Below are 6,071 nucleotides of genomic sequence, written 5' to 3'. Positions count from 1 at the left end.
TGGCTACGGCAGAACAAGCTCGTTGGGATGTTAAGGATGTGCAGGCTCATGCATTGATTGCGTTGTCTGTGAAGGGCACCATTGTTCCTCACATCTGTTCTGCAAAATATGCAAAACACACTTGGGATATTCTAGCAGGTCTTTATGCAAGCCGCAATGAGGCTAAAATTGCTTTGCTGCGTAAAGAGCTGGAGTCGAAGATTATGCATGAGGAAGATGATATGGACACTTTCCTTGCTAGTGTCAAGGATATCAATGAGCAGCTTATTTCTGCAGGTGAAGTCATTTCAGACAGTTCCCTTGTGCAGACTGTTCTTGGTGCCTTACCAGATTCCTACCAGACTTTTGCTAGTACTTGGAGACTGATGACCCAAGGAAATCCTGAAGTTGTCAAGTTTGATGCATTATGCACAATGCTATTGCAAGAGTCACTTTCTAGAAAAAACAGGACTAGGCAGTGTGCAGTTGAACAGGCTTTTATTGCTTCTCAAAGAAAGGGTGGTAACAGTAATGCAGCCACTTCTTATGGTTCTGCTGCGAGTGGTAAAAATTATGTTCCTCATGCTTCTGCTGGCAGTACTTCGTCTGGTAATTCTGGTGATAAGGGCAAAAAGAAGATGCGTTGCTATTATTGTAAACCAATGATCACTTGATCAAGTCGTGTCCTAAGTTGAAGGCCAAAGAGGCTAAGAAGAAAGAGGGTGGTTCCACTGCAAATGCTGGTTCCACTACAAATGCAGCCATTGTTGAGTCTTCTGTGAAAGGAGACTGTGTTGCTGATGTTGATGCAGAATGGGCTTTTAGCGCAGAGTGCACTTACAATCCTGCTATCCATGATGCATGCTTGTCAGTTGCTGCAGATTCACATGTGTGGTATTTCGACAGTGGTGCTACAAAGCACATTACCTCACATCGTGAATTGTTTACCTCTCTCGAGTCTGTCCCTTATGGGAATTTGGTCACTTGTGCCAACAACGCCTCTTATCCAATTCAGGGAGTTGGAAAGATTGTGCTCACTGCTGCTAATGGCAGTTCCTTCACACTTGTTGATGCACTTTATGTACCTGGGATCAAGAAGAATCTCTTGTCTGTATCCGCACTTGCTAGACTTGGACTTGTAGTCAAATTTGTGGATGACAGATGTATAGTTCATGATCTCAGTTTTGGTGATGAAATTGTTGCATCTGGCCTTTTGTGCCGTGGGCTGTATAAGCTCACTTTGTATGACAAGTGTGGACAAAATTTTGCAAATGCTGTTGCAGATTCAAGGGCTATTTCAGATGCAAAACTTTGGCATGCATGTTTTGGTCATCTGAATTTTGCCAGTTTGCTGCGTTTGCAAAAATCTGATATGGTTGCTTCTTTGCCACCTGTTGAAGCACCTGTTAAACATGTTTGTGAAGGCTGTATTTTGGGTAAGATGCAGCGTTCTAAATTTCCAAAGGATGGTTCAGTTCGGGCCACATGCAGGTTGCAGCTTGTGCATAGTGATGTTTGTGGGCCCATGCAAACTCCTTCCTTGGGCAATTACCTGTACTTCGTGACTTTCATTGATGATTACTCCAGGAATGCATGGATATTTCCGCTTAGAGCGAAGTCCGACGTCTTTATGTGCTTCAAACAATTTCTGGCTATAGCTGAAAATGTCTCGAAATGTACTATGGGCACCCTCCGTTCAGATCGAGGGGGGGAGTATATGTCTCATGAATTTAATGCATTTCTGGCTAGTCGTGGGATAAAACACCAATGTACAGTGCCTTATACACCTCAACAAAATGGTGTTGCTGAGAGGAAAAATAGGTCACTGACGGAAATGGCACGATATATGGTCAAAAGTCAAGCTTTACCGCATTCTTTTTGGCTTGAGGCCATCATGTGTGCCACTTATGTACTTAACATGTGTCCTACGAAAGCTTTGCAGTCTATTACTCCATATGAAGCATGGCATAATAGAAAGCCTTCTATTGAGCACATGCGTGTTTTTGGCTGTTTGGCATATGCTTTGGTGCCACAAGTGTAGCGCAGAAAATTGGATGATAAGGCTGTCAAATGTATTTTTGTTGGTTATACTGCTGAAAGCAAAGGTTACAGGTTGTATCATCCGCAAACAAAACGTATTCTGGTTTCTCGGGATGTAGTGTTTGTAGAAGATTCTGTTCAGCCCTTGCTGTCATGTACTAGAGACAGTAATGTAAGCTCACAGGACATTTATGACACTTTGTTGCCTCTTTTCAGTGGTGGAAATACGAATGTAAGTTCTAATGAGGCAAATGTACAGCCTATGGGGGTTTCTGAAAATGTTTTAGATCAGCCTATTACTGATGCAGATGTACATGATGTACTTGATGAGGAAAGGGCTGAAAATGAGCAGGCTAAAGGTATGCCAAAATGGCTGGTGCACTCTTTGCGTGACAGTAAATTGGATGCACCTTTGTCTAGTCGTACTCGTTCAAGGTCTCGCCATGCATCTTATGCATCAGATTGTTATGCTTTGGCTGTGTCTAGTTTACATGATGTTGAGGAGCCTCTGTCTTTTGATGAAGCACAGAATTCAGAAAATTGGATGGCTGCCATGCAATCAGAATATGATGCACTTATAGAAAATGACACATGGACTTTATGTGATTTGCCTCCTGGCAAAAAGGCCATTGGTACGAAGTGGGTTTACAAGTTGAAACGCAAGCCGGATGGTGAGATCGATCCCCATAAGGCTCGACTTGTTGCAAAGGGTTATGCACATAAAAAAGGCATAGATTATGAAGAGACTTTTGCTCCCACTTGTCGTATGACTACTGTGCGTTTTCTATGTGCATTGGCAGCTCATTTTGGTTGGGATGTACATCAATCAGACATTGTTACTGCTTTCTTGAATGGTGACATATTTGAGGAAGTTTATGTAACGCAGCCTCGCGGTTTTGTCATAATAGGACAAGAGGACAAAGTGTGCAAATGAAACAAGGCTTTGTATGGGTTGAAGCAATCTCCTCGTGCTTGGTATGAGAAAGCTGACACTCATTTGGTCAAACAAGGCTTTCGTAACAATCCTACAGAAAGCACATTGTATGTAAAGCGTGAGGGTGATGTACTTCTCATTGTGGTTCTTTATGTCGATGATTTGCTGATCACTGGACCAAATGAGAGACATATTGCTGAATTTAAGGCTGATTTGAATGCTACTTTCAAGATGAAAGATTTGGGGCTGTTGCATCATTACTTGGGTATACAGTTTAAGCAGTGTGATGGTGGTATTGCCTTGTGTCAGAAAAGTTACATAGAGACATTGCTATGTAAGTTTGGACTTGAGGATTGCAAACCTATTGCCACTCCCATGGAAACAGGTTTGAAGTTGAGTCTACATGATGCTGGTGATCTTGCTGATGTCACTCTTTACCAAACTTCTGTTGGCTGCCTCATTTATGTATGCAACACGAGGCCGGATATTCAGTTTGCAGTCTCACAGGTCAGCAGATTTATGCATAGCCCAGGGTCTAAGCATTGGCAGGCTGTCAAGAGGATTTTCCGCTACCTTAGTGGCACTTTACATCTTGGCTTGTTTTATCCCAAGGGGGGATCATTGCCGCCAGACTTACATGCTTCTCGGACTCAGATTGGGCTGGTTGTTTTGACACGAGAGTGTCCACAAGTGGTTTTTGTTTCATGCTTGGCAGTTCATGTATATCATGGTTGAGCAAGAAGCAACCTACTGTGGCCACTTCAAGTTGTGAGGCTGAGTACAGGGCAGTCTTCACAGCTACGATTGAGTGTGTATGGCTCAGACGCCTTATGGCTGATTTGGGTGTTGGACAGGAAACTGCCAACACTATCTACACTGACAGTCAGAGCGCATTGGCAGTTGCGAGGAACCCAGTTTTTCATGCTCGCACAAAGCACATGGAGGTGCATTACCACTATGTCAGGGAGAGGCTCTCAGCAGGAGAGATCAGCTTGGCTTATGTTCCAACACAGGACAACCTTGCAGATCTTTTCACAAAGGCATTGTCTTGTGAGAAGCTTGAAGCTTTCCGCAAAGCTTTGGGCTTACTCCCCTTTGTGGACTGATCCTGTCCTCAGGGCATGGCACTTCCCTTTACTCATGTGCCAGCTCTCGTTCACCGCATCACTCCAAGGGGGATTTGTTACCATATACACGTGGTAGTGATGTTTGTGAACACACTAGGACCGCCGGGGCATTTTTTCCCTCTTTAGGAGGTTTTTTCCCCCGTGCATTGTAGATACGCCCATCACTCTAGGGCTATCTATCTTTCCATTGCACACTAAGTAACACACTCTCTATTGTGTGCCTTGAGCTTCCTTCGTCTTCTCCAAGCTGTGTGTGTTTCTCTGCAACCCTAATTCCAACATTGGAAACTCTCCCAAGACTCCCACAAGGACAAAAGGCGCCCCCTAGCTTCTAAAGCTGACTTGGAGTGGCCTAGAACCTGTTCCCACACAGCCTCGGACCCTCGGAGCCTTCCCGGACAATTTTGGGAAAATTTGGGTCTACGATAAAACGAATCATACGAGTCGGATTTTGATGCCGAAAATTGCTATAGCAAGCTCTAACTAAGGCGTACCGGCCCGCATACCTGCCATATTTAGCAGCCCCCCCGGGGGTCCGAAAATGCATTTTTTTCAAATTCGGGGTACGGGTGTAGTATTTCGAAACGGTCAAAACTGGACGGCTCGGGTGACCAAAAACTTACTATTTCTGGAATTTTTTACAAAATTATTTGAATTCACATTTTGAAGCTTTAAAATACTCTAAACATCATGGCACTGACAGAATTCGAAAAACTGCTAAAAATAGTAACTTTTTTCATTATATTCATTTCAAGGTACAATGGTGCTCTTTTGATCGGGGTGAGAGACCTTACAACCTCCCCAACGTGAAAAATTTGAGATGTCCTCATCTCAAGAATGTGTTTGGGTAATCTTTTAAGAGCGTTGGTTCGTCCTCCCAAGTTGCATCTTCTTCAGGGTAATCCTTCCACTTTACCAGATGCTCCGTGATAGTTCTGTTGCGTAACTTCCTTTCCCTTGTTTCAAGTACATAGTCAGGTTGGAGCTCGAGAACTCCTTATGCTGGCATGACTATCTGATCTGAGTCCAAGAATTGATCAGGGTTAGGAATATAGGGTTTGAGTAAGCTGACGTGGAATACATCATGAACCTTCAAGTTTGCAGGTAACTTTAGCTTGTAGGCCTGGTCACTTACAACCTTAACGATCTCGAATGGTCCACAATACCTTGGGCTTAGCTTCTTATATCTGCCTAGAGATAAGTTGCTTTTCTTTGGTCGGACTCGTAGAAAAACCTAATCCCCTTCTTTCAGGTTCTTTCCGAACGGTTCTTATCTGCATAGTGCTTCTGTCTATCCTGATTGGCCTGAATATCCTGGCGAATAGCTCTAGTCTGTGCTTCCATATCTTCTAACATCTTCCTAGATACTTCTACCCTGATGGCTGGATCTGAGAAGTTCAGTGGTGCTAAACAGTCTTGTCCATAAAGAGCTTTGAAAGGTGACATTCCAATGCTTCTGTGTTCGAAAGAGTTGTAAGCATACTCCACCAAAGGTAGATATTGTAACCACTTCTTTGGCTCTTGCGAACAATAGGCTCTGAGAATGTCCTCGATGACTTGATTAACTCTTTCAATTTTCCCATCTGTCTGTGGATGATACGCTGTACTGAAAGCTAATTGCGACCCAATAGATTGGAAAAGAGAAGTCCAAAATTTTGATGTAAACTTGGCATCTCTATCACTGACGATACGCTTGGGTAGACCATGTAGTCTAAAAATCTCCTTGATGAATACCTGGCTAGCATCTGAAGCAGTAAAGGTTGTCTTTACGGGTATTAGATGAGCCACTTTTGTGAGCATATCAACAACCACAAAAACAAAATCATAACCTCCTGTAAAAGGTAATCCTGTAACAAAATCCATACTGATGCATTCCCATTTCATCTGGGGTATGTCAAGAGGTTGAAGTTGTCCTGGTAATTTGACCCTTTCAGCTTTTATCCGCTGACAAGAAAGACATTGCCTCACATAGGGAAGTATGTCTCCTTTCA

This window comes from Adiantum capillus-veneris, chromosome 19, assembly GCF_014529385.1.
Source record: "Adiantum capillus-veneris isolate H3 chromosome 19, ASM1452938v2, whole genome shotgun sequence".
Classification (NCBI taxonomy): domain Eukaryota; kingdom Viridiplantae; phylum Streptophyta; class Polypodiopsida; order Polypodiales; family Pteridaceae; genus Adiantum; species Adiantum capillus-veneris.
This window is presented reverse-complemented; position numbering follows the sequence as displayed.